The sequence below is a fragment of the Papaver somniferum genome, chromosome 7 (assembly GCF_003573695.1).
Source record: "Papaver somniferum cultivar HN1 chromosome 7, ASM357369v1, whole genome shotgun sequence".
Lineage (NCBI taxonomy): Eukaryota > Viridiplantae > Streptophyta > Magnoliopsida > Ranunculales > Papaveraceae > Papaver > Papaver somniferum.
This window is the reverse complement of record NC_039364.1, coordinates 197,450,228-197,475,671: the sequence shown is the minus strand read 5'-3', so window position 1 is coordinate 197,475,671 and position 25,444 is coordinate 197,450,228. Positions and strand designations below refer to the sequence as shown.

Genomic DNA, 25,444 nt, shown 5'->3' with positions numbered 1-25,444 from the left:
ATAAAGTGACAGAACTTTACTCAGATAGTTTCTGGACATCATAAACTGGAGTCAACCAATCACATGGATAGATTAAGAAGATGGATGTAGAGAAAAAACATAGATGATGTTGACTAAGGTGAACCTATCCAAATGGACTGAGATACTGGTCTGGACTAATATCAACACACTGGCATATACAAGGGAACCAGTGGTTGATAATCCTGAGTCTAGGTCAACTCAGCTGGCATATACAAGGGTACCAGTGGTCGACTTTATTGTATTTATTCCGGTTGGTCTGGTGGTCTGGTCTCAATTTTTTTTTGTATCTAAGTCACCCTATTTCACCCTAGCAATGGTAAAAAGAAAAATAAAGAAGTGATCAGGATTCTTTCGATGTTTCCATCACGAGGATATGGTGAAACTACCATGTTTTCTTTTCTAACACCTGAGGCTCTGTGCTTTTATGAATAGAATCTTCTAGATGTTTCCATCTAATCAGATTGGTTCCTCAACTCCTACAACCAAGATGTTCCCATCCACTTAGATTAGTTAGTGCCAACCTTAATAATCATAAATTTCTAGTCTCTAGAGTTTATTTATTGCAACTAAGAAGTTTCTCCCATACCCCCAAACTTAAATCTTACATTGTCCTCAATGTTCTAAAAATGAAATTAAAAGCATGAACAAGGAGAAACTGTTACCAATTGAAGCAAAAGAGATAAGGAAAGATATTACCATGTCGCATGAGCATGGGTTACCTGCCAAGAAGTGCTAAGTTTAAAGTCTTCATCCAGACTAGGAAAGGATTAATCACCTTGCAGAATCATATAACAGTAACCGGAATAACTGTGGGTCATCTGGATCAAAAATTATTACCTAAAAGAAGAGAAAATTGCAACAGACCATGAAGATACCGAACATACCATTATTTAACTTTAAGACAACAATATCTAGTTGTGGTTCAGGTTCAAGTTCTATAACTGGGTCTAGATAAAAGGTTTTCATCGGGTGGACTTCCTCAAAGGCAGGATCCTGAAGGTCAGGTTGTAGAGTCTGGAAGTACTCAACTAAGAATTTAGAAGCACATAAAAGTAACCTGAATAACTGGGGATCCTCTAAGTCAATCAAATTTTACTTACACAGCTGACCATAATGAACGTGGTGGTCTTCCTTAAGCAAATGTGTCGACCCTAATCTCCTAAAATAATTAGGTTTAGTCTCAAAACTCAATATCTGACACATCTGTAACTCATATGTTCCCACATTTGGTTGAAAAATATTTGGTAGGAAAACAAAGTCAATCTTGGTATCATAGCCTGGGTTAACCACATCAACCATAGGATGGGTTTCTAATAACTGAACTTCCTTATGGACATCACTAGGTTCTGGAGAGCTAGTATGAAGGTAATCTGGCACAATGGTTAAGGCACATATATCAAGTCCCAAGTAAGGAATCTCTACAAGAGTCAAAGGTGAAGCAAATGGAGAATGATAATCACCCCCAAACTTAGAGTGTTCAGTGTCTCTAGATAGACTGGTCACAATTTCCCTAATTTCTAGGTCATCAGATTCCTGAAAATGGTCAATTGATTCTTCTAAGTTATAATCGGGAGGTACATCCTCACTCATATTTGAACTCTCTACGAGCCTATATTCTTTGTCTAAGACTAATGTTTCTAAATCGCTAGACTCTAAAACACTATTCTCAAAAGAAACTCGTTCCTCAAAACTATCATCGGCTTCGTAATCATAAGGGACTACTACATCGTCTAAAACGGTGGTATCTCTAGTAAAATCCTCGTCCTTTTGAATAGGTGAATAATTATTAGAATTATTTGTATTTGAACTAGAAATAATATTATCATTGTACAACTCAATTGGAGTAACAAATTCCTGATCACTATGCCTATATGTGTGTGATTCTTCATCAACACTGTCCTCATCATAATAATAACATGAAAATGGTCGAACCTCATCTAAAAAAGTAGTGTTACCAATTCTAACCTCGTCATCTTGATTATGCAAATAACTATCCTCATTTTCAAAGGTACTATTGGAAACACTATATTGGAAATTAAGATTATTTCGAGCAATTCTGTTCTGGGCCTCAACAAAAGTTTTTGAGTCGACTCACATGACTTCCTGATTGAATCTAGGAAAGAAAGTTCACTCGTTGCATTGCTTTCGTCCATAACTAAGTTATTCATTTCTGCTAATTACGTGTCGACTCAGCTAACTTACGAGTTGACTCTAGTAGAGAGGAATTTTGCTCGTATGACCGGTTGGCGTGTGGATAATAATTGGGCTCACCATGGTATGGACCATAACCTTCAAAAGATTGGCGTTCCCAACCACTATTCACACTATGGTCAAAGTAACGTCCATTTTGAAAATCAGTCTTATATTCATTGTATGTGCTATTATAATACCAGCTCGACATTCTCAACACAAAATAAACCCACTGACAGGGGATTCGCGGGTGTTCAGAAAAAATTACCTCCCATTCCAGACGGGGGATGAACCGTTGAAGTCGACTCGGGCCACGACTCCTATGTCATGTACGAACCCTAGGGGCCGAGACGGTATCGTAACCGTCGTCCTTCCCTGCAACAGTTTTATTTAAACGAACCCTTCCTTAGGGATTTAAAAATAATAATGTCCAATGTCCAAAAATAAAGTCCAAAAAGTGTCCGAAAATAAAAAGAAAAATTACAACAAATAAAATCCTAATTACAGTTTCTAAAAGAATAAAAATAAATAACACTATATACAAAATTTTCTTCTTCACTCCGTTCGGATCTCTCTTTTCTTTCTTATTTTGGCTTTGCTTTTCTTTTCAGCACTTTCTCTTTTTCTTTCGCTCCGCTCCAAATCTGAAAGCAAATAGAAATGCCAAAACGCATAAAAAAGAACAAAAAAAATAAAAATAAAAATAAAACCTAAAAACAAATCTATACACAAGTCCGCGTCGGCGGCGCCAAAAATTGATCGAATTTTTATAGTGGTAAATAACGTTGTCGTTCACTCGGACTTGTTGAAATTGATTCTAGGCTTAAATATAAAAATACTAAAAATAAGAAATTATATACAAAATATGTCACGGGATGAAGAATTCACTAGGACTCGGGATTTCACTGTTTTTCATATTCAAGTGGTTCAGAAATTAGTCCTAGGCAATTATAGCTCTAAACACAAGAAATATCAACTCTATTCTTTGCCAAAATGGATTTCGTAAAACATCAATTGTAAATTACAAGCATAGTGTATCTAAAGCACATAAGACTAAGTATACACTATCTAACAAGATAACAATTGATTAATAGAAATTATAAATCATTTATAATCGGTGCAAAAAGTAAATAAGGAATTAATTAAATTTACCACATGATGAAATTCACCTTCATCTGTCGTCCCAGCGATGGGATCTAGCTCCTCATGGTAAAAACACGCTCAAAATAATTTTCCATAGATCAAAAAGGTGTTTTATTGAAGAAAATGTATAAAACAGTGTGTTTGTAACAGTTATAATTGTTACAAAACCCACTGTTACAGAGAACCCTAACAAAACTGTTGCGAATTCGAAATAATTGTTGCAAAAGTTGTTACAAAGATAATGAATTTGAAAGATAAGGTAACACTTTATGCGACTGTCTTTGCCTGCTGTTCTCTGGTTTTCTTCTCTGCAACTCCTTATGTTCTTCACTGCAACTTCCCAATTGGTCCCCTCAACTACCCAAACTCTCTCCCCCCCCCTTTCTCTGAACCTCAACACTTTATTTATACTCAACGGGGCTGAGAGATCACACGTAATAACTCTATCTGATCTTCTTTCCTTTTCTGCTGTTGCATGGGAATAATTTTCTTTTTCTTTGATCTTCACGGTCTTCTACAGCTCAGCACACTCCAAACAAGATTTTGCACGTATGTTTATCCAGTATAAGTCGCCTCAACACACAAAATCCTCCAAACATATCTCAACTGACTCATGGAAGACTTGAGATATCCTCGTGTCCTGTTTTTCTCCAACCGTGAAAATATTCTTCTTTCCTTTAATCCAACTGACTTACCGATCCTGTTTCAGCGAAATATGATATCTCCAATTAAAATCCTTGAGAAAATCTCACGGAATCACAAACAAATCTTCCACAGAAAATCACGGGAATTCGAACCATTATATCTCGTACTCCTCTGTTTATATTTATCTGAATATCCAACCAATTTTAACCGTTTCTATCACTCTTACCAACCCTGTTTGTCCGAATAGAATAACCACAGTAAATTCCAGTGATTGAGTCTCTTTAAATCACGACTAAAAACTTAACCCTAATTTTGGTTCGTTGCTGCCAGATTTTCCCGCCAGTTTTCTTTTCAAATCAAGGAAGAAGTGAGTCCCCTTAACCAGTGACGGGGTGCGATTAGCAGGTGCCCAACTAAGGTTCCCCTTAGTAATTGAGTTTCCCTTATCCAAAAGTGAGAGTCCGAATAACATGCGCCCTCCGGGTGCCAAAATCAACTTTTCGAGCCGAATTTTCCAAAAATGTTTATTTCCCAAAAATGCCTACAAACACATAAAATACCAAAATTAGTACAAAATTGAGTGCTAACAATATAGAAAATTGAGGACAACTTAGACACAAAAATGTGTCTATCAAGTTATGCCATTCTTGGCACTTGACAGTCTATACAGTAATACCGCTATTATGGCTTGCGTTGCGCTATTATGACTTCACATTGCGCCATTACGGCAGAGTACTAACTTGGCCTATAACTCTGTAATGCACAATCATTATGCATCACTTGCAATACCATAATATACCTCCCCCACCTAATTCGTTCAACGCCCTCGTTGAACGCAACCAAGTATACCTGATATACTTGTTCTTCGGCCTTGTACACTTCTGAGCCACTTTCAGAATTCAGCAAACTTATTTGGCCTTCCTTCTTGCCAAAAATTTTATGCCTAGTACCAAATGCCATCACTTAGCTTACTGCTTTGCCATGGATCTCATATACTTGAGCCACTTCTCGGCGTCGTGCACTACGCTTACGCTTCTACTCAAATCATGCATCAATACCCAAATGCAAACTTGAAATCCTTATTAGGCAACTTCCTTTAGCTTGAATTTATCCTTGAATCATTTGCGCCTAAGTGTACGCACAAAAATGATTCTCCTCAACTTGATCATTATGATTATTGCCATCGTCTTCCGACTTCTCCTTTTATCATACTCAACATGATAAAGACTTATAAACGACTTGGCCTCGTTTTCAATCAATTTTGCTGACAACCCGCCCTTGAACTGTTGTTCTCCGCGATCCTGATCAAGCACGTCACAAAGTAAATAGGGGTGGCCATTGCATAAGACACCCTTATTCCATACTTCATGCCTTGACAAAATCTGATTATGAAAGCTTCATTCAAGAACTCGTTTCTCTGAATGTGGCCCTCAAGTATAAACTCTTTATACTTATGCCATGTTGCATACCCGTACTCGAATGATAAGTTTTCTTTGCTCAACTTCCATGCGGAAAAATTATTGAGTCGCACAACCCATTTAAAACTGTGACTAACTATCTCTTGGACATATCACTAGATAACCCTTTAGTTGTCCATATGCCATTCCTTCAAAGCCAATATGTCTCCAAATACTTCTTTGAACTGCATTGGTACTTGCCTGAAAAGTGTGTATCTTTCTCTAAGGCCATGAGTTCCACCCAACTCATGCTTGCTGATGATGTGATTTTCCAACTTGTTGTATTGCTTGCACTTTCGCTGCCCATCTGTCGTTGTGCCATTTTGCAATCCCCAAACAGCAACATCACTTCTACATCAACTAGGACCCATGTCCTATGCTTTGCTTATTAGCTTTCAACTTGTCTTGTCATTGCATACGTTAGGCTTAGTATGCTACTTGCAGTATCTCCCCAATGAACTAGCTTTACATCGTAAATAAAAAGGCAAGACTTTATAAACGAAAACACCTTCATTCATTCCTGCTCTTACATGACAATACCATGTACCATTACATGATTGATCCACTTGATCACTTTTGGAAAGCTAAAACTTCATTAACAAAGAAACTTGCTTACACCAAAGCAAAGTATATACAAACTTGAAGAATCAAATAAAAGTTTGTACAACCAAACTCTTACACACAAAGTTTGAAACAACCAACAACTCAAGCTACACAAAACAAGGCCAAAAAAACTCATGTTTTGGCATCAAAGTGCTGCCAATGGAGACAACAACACTTACTTGTTTTTATCTTAGTTTCTTTTGTCGAAGTGAGCAACAATCTCGCTACGAGGTCTCTTCCTTGAACCTTTACTTCGTCCTTCACGAGTCTTGCTGGAATGATCCCCATAATCATCCCCAACTGATGCCTTCAGTTGCGCCTTGAGTGGACAGATTCTAGCGAAGTGCAAACCTTTGCAAATGAAACATCCCCTATACTTCCGGGCTGAAGGGAGTAGTTCCTCTTCCTTAGGTTCATGCTTACGCTTACTGCCAACATATTTTTCCTTCCCTTTGGCTTTTCCTTCGTAGTTTTGCACATCTTCCGTCGTTGTGCTATTGGAAAACTCTCTTACCATCTGCATATCCATCTGGATACTCTACACTTTGCGTTTCTTAAGTTCCGCAATCACACTTGAACTTGCGCCAGCCAGAAATTGGAACATATGATCTTCTTCACTCATACCACGCGTCTCTTGCACCAATTCAAAGAAGTTTTCAGCATAGGCCTGTGGTGCACCCGTCATTTGTAGCCTACGTAAACTTTCTCTTGCATCCCAAGCACCATTGCTCGGCCAGAACTGACATCTCAGTCCATCTTTCATGTGATTCCAAGACATAGGATTGGCATAACTATCATCTTCATCTTCTTGCAACATAGCTCTCCACCAAACCTTTGCATCACCACCAAGGTAATTGCCTGCGAGAGTTACTTTTTGTCCTTCCCGAGTTCCATTCGCCTCAAAGTATGCCTCAACATCATACAAGAAATTCTCAATTTCTCTAGCATTTCTGGGACCTGCGTAAATTCTTGGCTTAGAGTCTCGACTTGAGCTTTCTCCATGCACGTTTGCCCCTACAATCATGTCGTTACTGATTAACCCGCGAATGCTTTCCACTTCCTCTGACATTTGCTTCGCATGGCTTGTTAATATGGTCTTCATGTCACTGAATTACACCTTCAATTCATTCACTTCAGCATTGGTTTCGCAATTCAACAAGGTTGCATCCGACACCTTGTCCTCGGCTGCACCTACCCTTTCGTCAAATTCTTAAACCCATCTGATGTTCTTCCTTCAAGTATGTCTAGCCTGCCTTTATCTTCATAAACAGGAGGGATAGAAATGCCATCTGCACTGAAATCAATGGTTATATCACCAAGATCACCATATTCCTCAAGCTGATCGAACGTACCCGGTGGTTTTTCTTCGATCATCATGCCATTAGAACTCATTTCTAATGCAATACTCTGAAAATAACACGCCACTTACTTGTTCACAGGAAAATAATTTAAGAGAGAAAGAATTGCTAGTGTATTATCCGACAAATACACTGGAACTGTGTACCAAACACAGATCTGATACCCCTACTGTCACACCTTCAAATGTCGCAGCAATTTCTGCGAAAGTGTAACCCGACAATACAAATGGTTCTGTGAATAGCTTCACCCAATTGCATTTCAGCCTTATAAGTTTGTACCAATACAAATAGCTAACTCTTCAGGTTTACCAGCGGAAGTATTTAGCCTTCTTTCTCTTCACTTAAACTCATCAAATGCACCCCATAATACATTCAATCTTTGCCATACTTTACTAACAACAATCAACCAACCAAGAACACTTAGAACATGACACAATTAAATCTTTTTATTTCATCAAAGGGAAGAAATACAAAACTTGCCCACTTGGGGACTTACACAGACTTGTTCACCTTTGAACCAATCCTTAGTCTTACAAAAACTCTCTTATTCACTCACATATTCAAACTCACTCTCACATATGTTCTCTATGCAAGCCTGCCGAATTTTCTCAGCCTTAGGACAATTTATAAAGCAGATTTACTTGGCCAAACCGTGCATAACCGTTACACACGCATGGGACAACCATCTGTTCCATAAAGCAGTTCTGTAACCGTCAACAACTGTGCCAACTGGCCAGTTCTCCTTTAACTCCTTCCAATCGTCCAACACCTGTTCTCTAGCATTTAGAACTCTTCTACCACACTTATAAACTTCTTTATAACCGCTCTTCTTCATCACGCATCATTGGCATGCTTGTGAAACTCGTAACTGACTTGCAACCGTCACTTGAGCCGTATTGCGCCACTTGTTTTGGCATACTGGATTCTGCCTTGCACCAACGTCCAAACCTCTTGGCCCTGCATGCTTATCATTCTAAACTCATGCACGGACAATTCTTAAGCTTCAAACATCGGGGCCAGCTCCTTAATCTCACTCTAGTTACTCATGCGCCTTTTATGCTTCACTACGCCAATTAGCTTGACAACAACAATGCAACTCTTGCATTGCCAACTTGTTTGCACTGTTCAGAATGTGTCCCTGCCTTGAACTAATGCATAGACTAACTCTTAGTCTATTCAACTCTTCTTGCATCATCCTTGATATTGGGCCAACTCAATTCCATGGATATGCATCTATGCCAACATCGCATGTTGCATCTGTCACTTTGGCCATGTCTTGACTTTCCCTTAATGAAGCTTCATTGTGCCGTCCAATAGCTTCATACCTTAGCCAAATGTGTTTACAATGTAGTGCTGCACTTGCACTACATTGACCTTGTGGAGTTATGCCATTCTTGGCACTTGACAGTCTATACAGTAATACCGTTAATATGGCTTGCGTTGCGCTATTATGGCTTCGCATTGCGCCATTACGTCGGAGTACTGACTTGGCCTGCAACTCTGTAATGCACAATCATTATGCATCACTTGCAATACTGTAATACCTTTGCCCTAACCATGATAGCCGCACATGCGCCAATGGCATGCCAAACCCTTGGCCCCACCATGCCGACCTTCCCTCTGCAGCTACCAAAACGAAGGCGTGCGACGATCAATTGCCACCCTTCAATCCTAGATGCAAATCCTAGCCGTCCAAGGTCGCCAGACAACGCATGGTAACCTGTGGCCCAAAACCCTAGCTTTGGCCACGCCAAGGCATGCCATGCCACATGTGCCAATGGCATGCCAACCAGCTTGACACGCCATTCCATGTCGGCCTTCCCTATGCGTCTACCAAAACGAAGACGTTCGACGATCAACGTCCACCCTTCAATCCTAGATGCAAATCCTAGCCGTCCAAGTTTGCCAAACAACGAATGGTAACCTTTGGCTCAAAACCCTAGTTTTGGCCACACCAGACCGCGCTAAGGCATGTCATGCCACATGTGCCAATGGCATGCCAACCACCTTGTCGCGCCATTCCATGTCAGCCTTCCCTATCAGGCTACCAAAACGAAGGCATACGACGATCAACATTCACCCTTCAATCCTAGATGCAAATGCTAGCCGTCCAAGGTCGCCAGACAACGCATGGTAACCTTTGGCCCAAAACCCTAGTTTTGGCCGCGCCAAGGCATGCCAACCACTTGGCCGCGCCACGCCATACCGGCCTTCCCTATGCGGCTGCCAAAACGAAGGCATGCAACGATCAACAACCACCTTTTCATCTAAGATGCAGATCTTAGCCGCCCAAGGTTACCATCTAACGCATGGCAACTTTTGGCCCTAGTTTGGTCGCGCCTAAACAAAGCCAAAACCCTAACTTCTGGCCGCGCCTAAACCAGGCCATATTAAAGCCATGCCGAGCATGTTTTCATGCCACTGGCTACCAAACGAAGGGTTGCAATAATCAACGGCTACCTTTCCTCTTAAGATGCAAAATCTCGACCGTCGAAGGTCACCGAGCCGTCAAGTCTCCCAAGCTCGACTTGTCAGACGACAACAACATGCTACATGTTTTCCACGAAAACACTCGAGACATCAACGCGTATCACAAACTGGTGGATGCTCATTGGGTATTGGTTGGGCGGTTTACAGCGTGCGGCGTACACTACGCCCGTTATAAGAAAGTGTCATAAGGATGAGGCGGTTAGTAAACACAGGGAGTAATGGTGAAACACTTTCTTTTTATGGAACATCAATTCCAGGCGTTACCGGTTACCACCTCCTCGCATTTATTCACCCGTTTTCCATTTCTTAATGAGACCAGAGTACGTTTCACTTCGACTTGTATAAATAGGCATTACCTATTTCCACCGAACAACAAGTTCTGGTCAGGAGCATACAACACTCAGAAAACATTTGCTAGATTTTCATCGGTTAGCTTCCCACTTTCTTATACAAGTCGTGAAACAACTACTCTTCTAGAATCAACTATTCTGGTCTCAACACTTTCTTCGCTTCCCTCCCCAAAACCAACCCATCTCATTCACTTTGTGACCGAAGCAAGTCTGGAACGACCATTTCTTGGTTTAAGCCGGATTTGTACAGATTGATATCTCGAATCTAAAGTACTCCCTTGCAGTACATTGTTTAGAATTTAAATTCGTTTCTCACCCACACACCCAAAATTACCAAAATCAGCAGAAATCGTTTTCACCTTCAAAAAATTGGCGACCAAAGTGGGAGCTCAATCTCTCGGTTGCAATATCACCTTTCACTTCCAATTCCAACATGGTGGAACTCAGATCCGGATCAGCTTCCAAGAACACCAACACGGAATCTGTCCCTGGTGTTAACGTTATTTCTAACGGCAGTACTACGCCGTCTACTGACCCCAGCAGCACCGAAAACACTCCTTCAGGTTTAACACCACCAATCACCAGAGCCAGAGCCGCTACCGCCTCTAATGTTCCTGCGCAACTTGCTAATCCCGGAAGCACTGAAAGCACTCCTTCAGGCGTCACGCCATCAATCACCAGGTCCAGAGCTGCCGCTACCGCTCCAAACGCTTCGTCAAGCATGGCACCTCCAACCGCCACTAAGACTCCAATTACCCCTCCAACGGGACGAGAAACCGGAGGAACCAGAGGAAGCCGACCCTATATCACCATCGCTGATTTGATGGAATGACAGGAAGTTCTCGCTAGAGCCCAGACGGACATGGACTCGACACATAAAGAAGTACTCATTTTTCTCAAAGCTCTGACAGAACGGTTGCCGCAGAAGTCACGCCCTCCAGAGCCAATGAGAGACGTCTCCAACGCCCCTGGCGCCAGCACCTCGACGGAACGCGTCTCCGCGGACGAGGAGATTCGTGCCAGAACCCCATTGGAAAGAAGTCATCCGTGCAATTTTGTTACGCGAGAGGATCTGGAGAAACTTCTCCGGAATCGAATAAAGAATGATGAAATAGATATGCATCAGCATCAACCTCCTTACCCACCTGAAATACAAAGAATTCCTCTTCCAAGAGGATACTCCTCTCCTCAATTCACCCTGTACGATGGCACCGGAAATGCACGTGACCATGTCTCTCTATTCTTGGAGTCCCTAGGCGAACATGAATACAATCACGTTCTTCGTCTAAGGGAGTTTTCGAAATCGCTTAACGGAAGAGCATACACATGGTACAACAGCATCGCGCCAAACAACATCCCCAACTGGGGTGGCATGGTTACCGCATTTTAGAAAAAGTACTTCTTTGTGTCTGAACAAGTTACCTTCTCGGACCTAAGAAGGATGTACCAACGGGACAACGCAGATCCGAATGATTTTGTCAAGAGATTCAGGGTTCAAGCACTAGACTGTCATGACCCAAAAGTGACCGAACAACAACTGGTGAATTCATGCATCAACGGTATGGCTCCCATTTACCGCGCCTTGCTAGAGAACCTGCGTTTCCAGACATTCTCTGAGCTCCATGAAGCTGCCAGGCGATCAGCAATGACATCACCTGCATTGTTAGAAAGAGCCAGACCAACCAGATCCGAAGACGTGCACGAAACTAGCGGGAATAGACGTCTCATCAACAAGCACTACAACGCTGGTCCCTCCCTTGTAGTACATTGTTTAGGGTTTAAATTCGTTTCTCACCCACACACCCGAAATTACCAAAATCAGCAGAAACCGTTTTCACCCTCAAACAGGTAGTAATAACACCAATACACAAGTATCAACCGAGTATGAGATCAGCTAAAATGTAATTGTAGCTCCCATCATAAATGAAATAGTTTGAAATGCACCTGGTCATAGGTGTTGATATATACAATGTAATGTGTGTACCATAGTAGCAACCAATTTTCACATCAACTTTAATGGAAACAAGAACTTTGCCGGGCCAATTGACTATCTTATTGAGTTAAACTAGATCCAATGTCTGCAGTTATGGAATGAAAACACGAGACATAAATTCTCTAAAACACTTGAGATATATTGGGTGAAACATAATATATATTCACTCTAAAGTACTTGAGATGAATCCCACTTTTATTATGTAATAAGGACACACCATTTATTAAAACTCTCAAGACCCAAGTCTCTAATTCATAATTGTTTTTCTTCCACTAGCTTAAGGAATTTAAACTAGTTGTTGAACTATTTCCTTATAATGTGACTACGAAGATTGGATCATCGAGCGAAGCACTACTCAAAATTTGTTTTCAGGATAAAACAAATACGTCACAAAATCTCCACATGTACCAAGAGATTATCACACCTTGTTAAATTCCACAAAAACCATTGCAAGTGGATATCATGTGGAAACTCACAGTGATGAAAATGTAATTGAATGCATCTTTTATAGTCTCTAATGTATTAGAGAAACTAGTGAGTCAATCTAGTGAAATATAAATCACTATAGCATTTGGATTATTGAATCCATATTGACTTCGACGATGAAATATTGGGAATTGAATCATACAGGCTTTGGGCATGACCATAAAGCCACTTTGGTTGTGACATGACGATCGTTTTGAAAGGACTCATAGGAACATCAATTTATTTGAGTGAACAAAAACGGGAGAAAGTTGACAGAATACGAAATGACGGCATATCTCTCAGTAAGTTTTTTCTAAAGTACTAGATGCATAACCCCCCCCCCCCCCACACACACACAGACACACACATTGCTTTTAAATAAGAAAGCATATCGCTCATTTCACAAAGCCTTCAGTAAAACAGGATCGAGACCATCCTAAGATGCAAATGATAAACAATCCATATTACAAAGAAAACAAGGTGAAATTTAGAAAACTATTCATGCAGAATGCGGGCCATTAAAGTGACTTGTGGCTCTGGTGAATGTTTTGACATATTGGACTAGTTATAGTTCCCAAGAAATTTTGCGTTTGGAAAACTACTAGCACATATTATACATGTAAGGCCTCACCACCCCTTGTAAATTCTAGCTAGTGTATATCAAAAGGACTTGATGGTTATTGTGTATTTAATAGGATCAATGCAGAGCATCCAATACCCTATGGTATCGCAAAGGCTACCATCAAAGGTTACAGATGGTGCCTAAGGCATGGTTATGCTTACAAACCTACCTTTAACTGCTTGGGGAATATGCAATATTACACACATCTTCACTTATTCGTTTTAGACCCACAATTGGTCAACCATTCTTTGCGTACCAGTTGGTAACTGGATATGATCCTGACATTTTGTGTTCTTACGCATTTTTGGTTGCACTATATATGCCCTTACGAATCCACATCGTACTATGATGGGTCACCAAAATGATTAAGTGACTATGTTGGACAAGAATTTCCAACGACTATCCGCATTTTAAAACCTTTGGCAGGAGACTTCTTACCGTTAGATTTGCGGGTTGTCATTTTAATGAGACAGTTTTTTACTCCACAAATGTAAATGTGAAGTGACAAAGAATAATCGATTTCATAAAGTGCACTGATATCGGCAACGTGAAAAGATCACACATACCAGCTGCAAATAATCCTGCAAGGTTAGAAATCCTCAGTATGGGGTACACCATAGACTAAGGTGTTGCAACTACACTTGGTGGAAGCGTAGTTAAGGTCGTGGATCCACAAAGGAAGATGGAGAGACCACCAGGTTCGATCAATGCTCACCTAGAAAGGAAGTAGATGAGTAAGGCACAACCTAATTTGTATCATTAATGATATCATCTCATTTATTGACTATGACTATGTCCATGAATCAATACTGGAGGATGCTCCGAAGTTTTAAATGATTCTAGAGAACAGTGAAATCCTGACGGATTATGAGAATGCACATGAGTCAATGGAAGGATCATGCGTGCACAATGATGATATAATCCATAAATAATTGCTCCAGAAGTAGAGCCCAATGAGATCGAACCATGCTTTATTTAGATTAATTTCATAAAAATAGCATATTTGGCCTACACAATCCATGTAGAACTTAGTTCTTTGACAATTATACAGGTATTTGGTGTGGTAGTGCTAACCAACCAAGTGTAAAGCATATTGGACATACATGATTAATTTGTCACAAAGCATAATGAGAAGGAAGAAGTCTTAAAGTATAAAGACTCACCTCGTGGCGCGAGGTTTCTCACAAAGCCTTGGAATTGTTTTGTAATGAACTTCATAGTGTTCGGCTACTCAGTTAGCTAGGTAATTTCAAAAGGACTTGAAATGCAACATATGTATGTGGTTGTTACGTATCTCTGAAAGAATCAAGGGATATAAGATATTTACAAAAGTACTTGATAGCCTTTTGTTGCCCAAATCAAGTGACTCTAAACCACAGAGTGCGTCTACAGTTAGATAAAACACTCACTTATAGATTGAAGCAATCAGGTGTATGTGGTATACCCGTCTAAGTGGAAATTGATTTGGAGGGGATAGACAAGTAAGGTATTTTTCCTTGCATATTCATAAGAAAGTTCTTGATTTGGAATTGTAGGTATCTATGTCAATGGTACAGACATGATGGGTACTCTTGATGTAATAAGAGACCATAAAAGCTATTTGAAATCCGAATTTGAGATGAAAAGTCTTGGGAAAGCTCGACCGAATACTGAGCTTATGGTATATTATTCCACCAGTTTGCATATGTCTAAAGTTGTCAGACAATTTAACAAAGACATGCATCCTGATAGCACTCCCATGATTAGTCGAGGTTCAAATGTAAGTAAGTGACCATTTCGTGTAAAGGAAGATGACGAAGATGTGTTGGGGATAAAATTCCCATATCTAAGTACAGTATACGCTTTTTTGTACTTAGTATAGTAACATACTCGATTAAATTTTACATCCTAAGGGAACTTGTTAGCTAGATATAGCTCAGTGCCAACGCAACGTCTTTGGAATAGTACAATGAATACAATAATGTACTTAAAAGTAACCATTGACATGAGTTTGTTTTATCCCTGCAAAGACATAAAAAAGAATGCTAAAGGAACTGCAATTCAAAGGTTGTTGATTATGAAGGAACAATAATCTCTTCTCCAACGAAAGTAATTAGGGGGAGATATGGTAGACTATTTTCTAAGTCATTACCGATATTCAGTTTCGAAAAGTACATGACTAAAGGAACTGTCTGGAACAACAATGAAATTAATTATGAGGAGATGCCGACATTAGGGGGAGGATCCAAGGATATGATGTCGACATATTTTACTTCGAAATTGAAGATGTGTTGTACTCTTTTTCCTTTCGATCGAGAATAGTTTTTCCCAAAGGGTTTTGTTACTCGACAAGGTTTTTAGCGAGACAACACTAAAAACATCAAGTATGTTGAACGTTTAATTACATAAAGATCACGTTGATATTATTGAAAATATCTGAGTCAAAGAAATGAAACGTGATAGTATGTTAAGCAACGTAATTTTCAGAATCAACAACAGGGTCTTATAAACATTCGATTCACCAAAGTAAAGTGTGATAAACTCCTTTTGACTGCATTAGACTAATGAAAATTGTCTTACATCAGGGGAGCATCTAATAGTGTGTTGAACTATTTTCCTTCACCGAGATTACTTTTTCCCACAGGGTTTTAATACTCGGAAAGGTTCTTAATGAGACAACAACAAACACCGGGAATGTGATTTCCCAGCTAAGACTATTGTCTTTCCTACAAGGATTTTCTTCCTTAGGAGTTGTGAAGCAACTAGTCAACTTCAACGGAGCAAAGTGATCATCTGCAACTGATCACCCTTACTTGCATCTATCATGTTGTACTCTTTTCCCTTCGTCAAGGTTTTATCCCACTGGGTTTTCCTTGTCAAGGTTTTAATGAGGCAACATATACGCATCCAACTATGTTCTCAGTTCACTTAATGTTGTACTCTTTTTATTTAGTTCAGGTTTTGTCCCTCTGGGTTAGCCTGACGAAGTTTTAACGAGACAACTAACTTAGACTCGACAATCTTTGAAGATCGTATTACATGTGATGAACTACATGTAAAATACGAGGCAACATGTGAAGAGCTGTACCAAGGTTTTGTCCCACTAGGTTTTTCCTTGTCAAAGTTTTAATGGAGCAATTGTCTCAGACATAGAAGTCATCAAGGACAGAACTACATTTGAAGACCTACATTCGAAGCATTGTATGTGAAGTACTGCATATGGAGTTTTATTGGACCGCACAAGGGGGAGTGTTGTAGGACTTTAGCCCATGGATGTGCAGTCCAATATAATATCTAGGGTTCTATTCCTATTGTATATAAAAAATACTATAGATATGTAATAGGGTTACTCATATCAATAAGAAATCCTTCTTCTTCTCTGGCTCTTTATCTTCTTCTCCATAATCCACTGCAAAAGTTTCTACAATTTAGTTAATTTTTGTTAAGTAGGATTACGTACATTAATCTTTTAAAATTGTGTTTTTTACAATTTGGTTAGTTTTCGTTAAGTAGGATTACGACATTAATCTTTTATTTACACTTCAGTTTTTTTATTATGGAGGTGGTTAAATTTTGTTAAGCAGGATTACGTATATTATTAAATTACTACCCCTTAACCCGTGCCGTAACGGCACGGGCCATGATGTTGGTTCATTTTTAATATATTGTATAATTTGTGTTCCGAATACTTATCAACTCCTTATGATTTAATATGAGTTTGTCATAAAAATAGTTGGGATTTTCCTCTCTTTTTTCTTGTTTTTTTCCTTTAATATTTTGCCGTCGAAGATTTGCTCAAACGAAAGAAATATAATCTTAACTTCCAGAAACTTTTTTATTTAGGTTCATTTCTTATAATGAGATAATGCTCTACATGAACATGGAAGTTTAAATATTTTTTGGAAATATGTCGTCAGCAGTGCTCATCTCAGTGAAATCAACTAATTAATATCGTCCATAAAAGTCTCCCCATGCTCCTATTTCGCTCCAGCTGACTCGTCTATCATGGTCATGTTGTCGATCCTCCAAATAGGCAGAGAATAGTATTTTTTTGCATCAAACAGATGATACAAACTCTCCAATGTGACATGATTTTCCTGTAATTTTTCAACATCTATTAGATGACAATGTTTAAAACGTGTACCAATTACCTTTTCGAAGGGATTGTATATATGCGAACCTCTTCCATTAAATCTTCAACAAAGTATTGTGCCTAGCAGTTCGTCTTAATGAAGGCTTTGGTAACTTCAAAAGTCTTGGACATTTTGTCACTTCTATATGTTCCTACCTTCACTTGGAATACAAACATTACCTCATAAAGAACCTTGAACACATATTGTACTCCCTGATCCTATTTCAAATTAATAGGTTGTCAATAGATCCTTTACCAAAAGCTGACATCCTCTACGTTGAATATTTATAAAAAAAAATTATGGTATTGTGGATCGTTGCTTTCTGAGATTGTAGTTTTCAAAATAGGCCTCTTCAAGTCCCACGGTTTTCTAATTTTATATATCCTGTTTGTTTTTAACATTTTAGTTAGCCATATTATGTTTATTACTAACTTTAAACTTGATGTCATCTTCTACTGTGAACTTTATGTGATCTCAGAATCGAAATAGTTATACCTCTTTCATTCGTATCAAGTAATCCGTTGTATATCCCAACAATTCTTCTACATCAATTCCTTTCTTTTGCCGTTTTCGGACCATCAGTAGCCATTATTGTCAAACGCAATCTGTCCAATTTTTGTTGATGTTATGTATTTGTAGTGTTCATTTTTCTTAAATAAATAGATTCTGGAAAAACTAAAAAAAAAAAAACATAAGTCTTACATCGGGTCTAAGTTACTATATCCAAAATACTCCGGACACTTCTTCTGGCCTTAAGGGTGATTTCTATGCATGCGGAAATCCTGGACATATGGCGATTCACTGTAGAAACCGTAAGGACCTTAAAAAGAAAAATAATGTTAATTTGGTTGAAAACAACAAAGATGAATTTTATGGCACGGTGTCTGAAGTAAATTTGGTAACAAATGTGAGAGACTGGTGGGTAGACTCTGGTGCTACCAAACATGTCTGTGGAAACAGAGATATGTTCACCTCTCATAATAAGGTAGAGGAAGGCGAGAAACACTATATGGGCAACTCATCTGCAGCTTCGGGTAGGAAAAAGCAAAATTGGGCTCAAGCTCACTTCTGGCAAGACTCTCACTTTGAATGAAGTTCTTCATGTTCCGGACATCTGCAAAAATCTTGTTTCTTGTGGTGTTTTAGATGATAAGGGTTTTAAAATTATAATAGAATATGGGAAATGTGTTGTAACTAAGGAAACTATATATATTTCCTTAATTAATTTGACAGTACATGCAACACCAATCATTTGCGAAGTGAGCTATTTGCGCAAGTGTGGTCAATGTATCCATTGACTGTAATAATAATAACAACACATCACTTTTTTTCAAGGCGTCCAGTTGTGAATGGTATGAATCTAATAGATTTGAATTGTACCTCAATCTTAGATATCACCTTCTTCTCACGTAACATATCAATTGAGGAAGGACAAATCTTGACCACTCTTTACATAGGCAGAGTTAGCCAAACTATGTTTTGCAATTGTCTTATGTGGAAATTATTATTAATCCATATTTTAATCGGCTCCTATCGAAGCCAATCTAATTAGTCCTATAGAAAGTTAATCTTAAATTTTTGACCTTATTTCTTGACCAAATTATTGAACTATTCTCAGTCATGTTCTGCTTTGTGTGATCTACCCATCTGTATCTACTGTACCTTCTAACCCAGTGAATGAAACCTATACATATTGATCCGCAATTTGATATTGTTGATTTGTAATCAAGAGGTCGCATGATTTGAGAATGTAAAATATGAAAAATATTCTATAAACATCGGAGGCAAAATTTAGATTTATGATTTAGAGTCTTTTATGATGATTTTGATGAACAAACATAATTTTCAGACAAATATTTTAGAATGTAAATACATTTTCCCGGTCAATAAGGTTTTATATCGGGAATTGAGTGAGAGAGTATTGTCTTTGTAGGTAGTAGTCGCGAAACAACTCGACATTGATGGTCTTTCAGGAAAAAGAATGTAATAGTATTTGAGAGAGCGATAATGTTCTCTTACGCGGGTATACCAATTGCCTTTATATAATACGGATACCGTTTCGGTGATCCAACAGACATGATCATATTGTCTTATACGTTGCGGTATCACCCTCGAAATATTTGTTTTTTGTCCTTATCAATCGTGCTAAAAACAATCAATTACATCTTTCACAATACAATGTTGCATATTTTGTGAAGATTTTTTTTTACTCGGTTAATAAAACTCACTAAAAAGCAAAAACTATTATTATCCGCTACTATTACCAACACCAACCACCATAAAAACCATCCACCGCCACTATTTCTTCCACCAATAGTAATGTTACCGCCTCCACCATTCACAAACACCCGTCACTGTTATAATTAATATAGTTTTTAATAAAATTATTTATTAATAAAATTATGTATTTATGTTAGATTATTAAAGGGACATTTATAATAGAAATTTAATTAATCATTATGAACAATCAATGAGACACTAATTAATAAAACATTTAAAAATGGTTAAGTTGAACAAACCCCAACGATAAATTTATCTTTGCCAAGGACAAATCCTGACCACTCTTTACATAGACAAATCGATAATAAATAATTTCATATGTTCTTATCTTGATTCGTGTCGTTCGTTTAGTTATTACATAACATGACAATTGATTGCACCAATTTTTTAAAATGGACATGTGTTTTATCGAGTTTATTTTAACATTAGAATGATCAACCACGTTTTATACTTTATAATATAACGTTACATATTGGCGTTACGAAATTAGCATAATATGTTTTTGTTCACCAATACCCTCCACCACCATAAAACCATATGAATCCATTTTTTGACCCACCACCACCTAGTGGAAGAGCCAAGGGTTGACTAACCTGGCTCTAACCCCTTAAATTTTTAATAACTACATAAATTTTTTAGTTTATTTTATAAATAGTACTTTGTCCATGTATATTTATGGTTTAGTCCACCAAAGTTCATGTTTCTTCAAAAAAAAAGTAGGCCTCCTCAATGTCAATTTTTGACTCCACCACTGTCACCATCACTGCCGCCCACCCCATGTAGGTTGTTGGACGCAATTCTAATTTTCAATCACAAATGCCATGTATGAGGTTTAGATTGAAAAAAATGTCGTCAATTGATTAGTTTCATTATTATTTTTCCCTGTATATATTCTTTTTTGTATTGCAATCAATTTTATTTTAACATTAAAAAATCATGATTTATACGATATAGTACCAAAGATAACAGGGTACCAGTTGGGTGATCCAACTACGATCATGAAAATTTTGTCTTGTATGATATCATCCCTGAAATATATGGTACCTTCATTTATCAAAAGTGTTAAAAACAACCAACCACATCGTCCACACTACGATGTTATCGATGTTGTAACGACAACATAAAATTAATATTGTCCATCACTACTCACCATCACTCAACGTCACTACTTCTTCCACCACAAATCAGGGACGGAGCCAGGATTTTGAGGAAAGAGGGAGCAAAAATTCTTGGCAAGTTGGATACATGTGAAAAATGGACTTTGTATCCCATTTTACGATAAAAGAACAAAAATAAATATAATTGTGCTTGGCTCCACCCTTAACCACCACTAATCTTTCGGCCTCCACCTCTTCTACTACTCATTGTCGCCAACAATGTCTATTGATATTATTTATCAAAATTACTTATTAATAGAAATAAATATTATAATTAATTAAGAAAACATTTATAATTAAAAACTGATTAGTCATTTATTACGAGCAATTAGTGAAACACTAATTAAGGAACACTTTATAATGAACGTATTATTTATTATGTGCAATTAGTGAAACACTAATTAATAAAGCAATTATGATATTTAAGTTGAACAAATCACCACCGTTGATTTATCTTTTCTATTAATTCCAATCCAGGTGGAACACTGGTTAGAGGCCACTCTTATGACACAATAGATCACGAGTTCGAACCTCTCCGTTATAATGGCAAATTTAGCCTAGCTTTGTTTTGTACTAATGATTAATTAATCTCTTAAACTTCAGCTTTGGTCAGACAAAGTCAATATCCAAATCGATGAACTCGGTGGTGGTTCCAATAACGAAGTTTACACTTCGGTTCAAACTTACTTGAGTTCTAAGTGTTTCTCTTCATCAAATACTGTTACGCTTTCGAGGCTTAGAAACTCAAACAAATTGAATTACAGTATGGTTCCTAACGAAACCCTCGCTGATACCTACGGGGGCATTACATTCAAATGGTCTTTTAAAGTTTCTACGACGGAAGTACAACCCGGATGTTGATTATACGACGAAAAATCCATATTTAGAGCTTTCTTTTGATGTGAAGAACAAAGATTTTGTTCAATCAAATTATATACAGTACCTTACATTTTAAAACAAGCTGAGACACTAAAGTTCCAAAATAGAGGGGAAATGTCTGTATAGTAACCGTGAAGGTAGTAATGCACATGGTGGTTCTCCTTGGACACAAGTTTTGTATTTTTATCATCCTTCCACATTCGATTCAATTGCAATTGACCCGGTTCTTCTTAGAGAAGAGATCAAATGTGATTTGAAGAAATTTCTTAGCAGGAAAGATTATTATACTAGAGTTGGAAAATCTTGGAAAAGAGGGTACCTTCTTTATGGTCCACCAGGAACAGGTATTACTTGCTTCAGTGTTTTTAATATTCATGTTTGATTTTGTGTTCACTTTTTTAGCTTTCGTTTGGTAAATTGCATGTACGATTATTGTTCTGTACTAAAATATTTACATACAGCTCACAATTAAGCATTTTCGAATTAAGCTGCAGATCATGCAGCTTCTATAGTTACATGCTCTTGGACTACAACTCGTTTGGTTTTCTTTTCTTGTTATGCTTGTGTTTAATTATTTTTCTTTTTAAGACATTTGCTCATATTCGGCTTATGAATTGGACATGATGATACTGGACAGAGAGTTTCGCCATGCGTAGTAAATGATCTGACTAGGTTCATTCTGGTATCTTCCGTAGTGCCTCTCCAACAACAATGGAGGTCGACCAATATAATGCATACCATTGTAGATATCCCAAAATTATCTTTTCGACTCCACTTCTTTTTTAATTTCATAATGAAAAGTGTCAGTCAGATGAGTCAGAATCAAAATTTGCAGGTGCATGGGTTTTTTTTTTTTTTTTTTGGCTAACATAAGGCTTTCATTCACATAATATTAGCTGCGTCTGATTTCTCGGTTCTGCATAAGTGTTGTCTTCAATGATTTGGGTACATTTCGACTTAGGGTCGATTAGAATAAATGTTAGTAGCTACAAATCATTCTAGTCGCTAGATACCCTTCCTGAAAATAAACGTTTGTGGGATTTCATGTATTATGTCACAGTTACTACAAACACGATTTTGGGATATCATGTAATGTGTCTTTATAAACGAAAACAAAGCCCCGAATTTAAAACTTTTCTGATGCCCAGTTCAGTCAAGAATCCATTTGAACAAATCTATCCTTGGATTTTTGGTCATTTTGCTTTATAATTTAGTTGCAATATACACATGAAATTCATCTTCAACTAGCACCGACAATGTTTTGAACTTTTAGCGATACCTGCATTGTATTTTAGTGACAGTGTGATCTATTTTCTGGTTACATTGTGTTTTTCTTTCATAATCTTTGTGCTCGGATTCATCTTTTTTTTTCTCTAAACCCCTGCTAAAGAATGTTTGTGATAAACATTTTACAGGAAAGACTAGGGGTGCACATACCCTACCCATACCCGCCAATCCTACTCTATCCGCCAGTTTTTTAACCGTATCCTACCCTATCCATTATTTGGCGGGTAGGGTGGCGGGTAAAGATTTTCTTAACCGCCAGTAAACGGGTAGAGTGGCGGGTATAGGCCATATCTTACCCACCCTACCTTGGGGTGCACATACCCTACTCATATCCGCCAACCCTACCCTACCCGCCAATTTTTTAACCGTATCCTACCCTATCCATTATTTGGCGGGTAGGGTGGCGGGTAAAGATTTTCTTAACCGCCAGTAAACGGATAGGGTGGCGGGTATAGACCATATCCTACCCACCCTACCCGTTGTGTAGCCCTAGGAAAGACTAGTCTGATTGCTGCCATTGCTAATTTCCTAGGATTCGATGTTTATAACATCAAATTGACAGCAGTGAAAAATAATTCTCAGTTAAGAAAGCTCCTGGTTGCGACAACAAGCAGATCCGTGATTGTCATTGAAGATATCGATTGCTCCTTAGATCTTTCAAACCGAACACCTAACAAGAATGTCAGCACCAGTGTAAATAACGCCAATGCCAGTATGGATACCACAAAAAATGGAAGCAGTACTGTAAGTTTGTCTGGTGTTTTAAACTTTGTCGATGGACTTTGGTCTTCTTGTGCTGGAGAGAGATTGATCATATTTACGACGAACCATAAAAGACAAACTCGATCCTGCTTTACTTAGACCCGGTCGAATGGATAAGCATATCCATCTCTCTTATTGCAATTTTAATGTGTTTAAGATCCGGAAAATGGGTCATTTATCCAAATATTTTTAAAACATGGTTCAAATGGACGAGTACAAATTATTATGGGTGAAATGGACGCCAAAAAAATAGCAAGAATGAAACTGGATTCACCGTGATTTAAACTTAAAAAATAGCAAGGATGAAACTGGATGCATCCTGATGTAAATGGGTAGGATGAAATTGTTTACATCCTGGTTATTATTACATTTTTGTCCATTTAAACAGTACCAAAATCTAAATGTCCTTTTCACCCAGGAATTGTTGATTTTGATCTTTTTAACCAATTTTGTGTTTAAGATCCTGGTTAAGAACTATTTGTTAATAGAAGAACGTGAGGTAATGAAGGAAGGTGAAGAGTTGTTAGGAATGGTCAAGATAACACCAGCTGATGTTGCAGAGCTTCTCATCGGTTGTGATGAAGACCCAGGGTTGGGTTTGAGAAATGTGGTCGAAGAATTGAAGAAGAGATTGAAATTCATCAAAACAGGTAACATTCATGAAGAAATCAAGAAGAATTTGAAACTAATTAACGTTGAAGATGATACAGACGGGGGCGGAACTACACTGAGGCTAGGGCTAGCTTAAGCCAGCCCCAACAAGACAAAACGCCATTTTTTCCATAGCCTGTTTTACGCTTAAGCCAGGGCTAGAAATGACTCAAGCCAACCACGTAACCAATGTCTAGTTACGCCACAGACGCAACCAACAAACAAAATCATGATGCTGCGGACTATGGAGCAATAAAACAAAGATTTGCAAAGATTTTGAGTACCAGCCTATAACACTAGATATGTGCATGCACCTTTATTTGTTTCATTTCAAATTTTAGGATTAATAATGGGTACCATGTGGAAGTTAAGTGCCCAGGCCAAAGTCTGCGACTGGCCAATTTTTTAAAATTTGTTTCTTCTTATTCCTTTAGTATCGAGAATATCATCTATTTTTGAACTTTTTTTGGTAAGTAGACTCAGCTTCTTGATTCTTTTACGTACCATGTATTTTTTATTATGCTTAGGCTTAGTCGTGCTAATCTAGCAGTTATATTAGCAGTCCATTTCAGTCAGGACAAACTCCTAAGTCCTACGGGAGTGCTAATCTAGCAGCTAGATTAGCAGTGAACGTCATCTGGGATTACTGTCCAGCGTTGTTGGTTTAACGCTTTAAATCTGAGCTGTTAGATCAGAAAATCTCTCAGCGGTGAACCATTCAGCGTGAATGTCACTTTTTGAGTTTAACGTTTCAATCTCGCGGCTAGTTGAGCTGTGACCACATGCTAGGAGAGAGAACTAGTGTTAAGGCCACATTTTTTTCTGAATTACAACACTTAACTGCTAATCTAGCAGCTCAATCTAGCCCATAGGACTTAGCCTTAGGAACTTTAGTCTCACTACTGTATATATGTTTTTCTAGGTTCACTATATAACATGAATTACTTGTCACCTTCATTCTTGTAGTTCCTCTAGTTTA

At 38.2% G+C, this 25,444-nt stretch overlaps 1 pseudogene; it reads left to right on the top strand.

Moving 5' to 3' along the window:
• Nucleotides 1-10,690: 10,690 nt before the first annotated feature.
• On the top strand, nt 10,691-24,562 carry LOC113295774 (annotated as a pseudogene).
• The last annotated feature ends 882 nt before the right edge of the window (nt 24,563-25,444 follow it).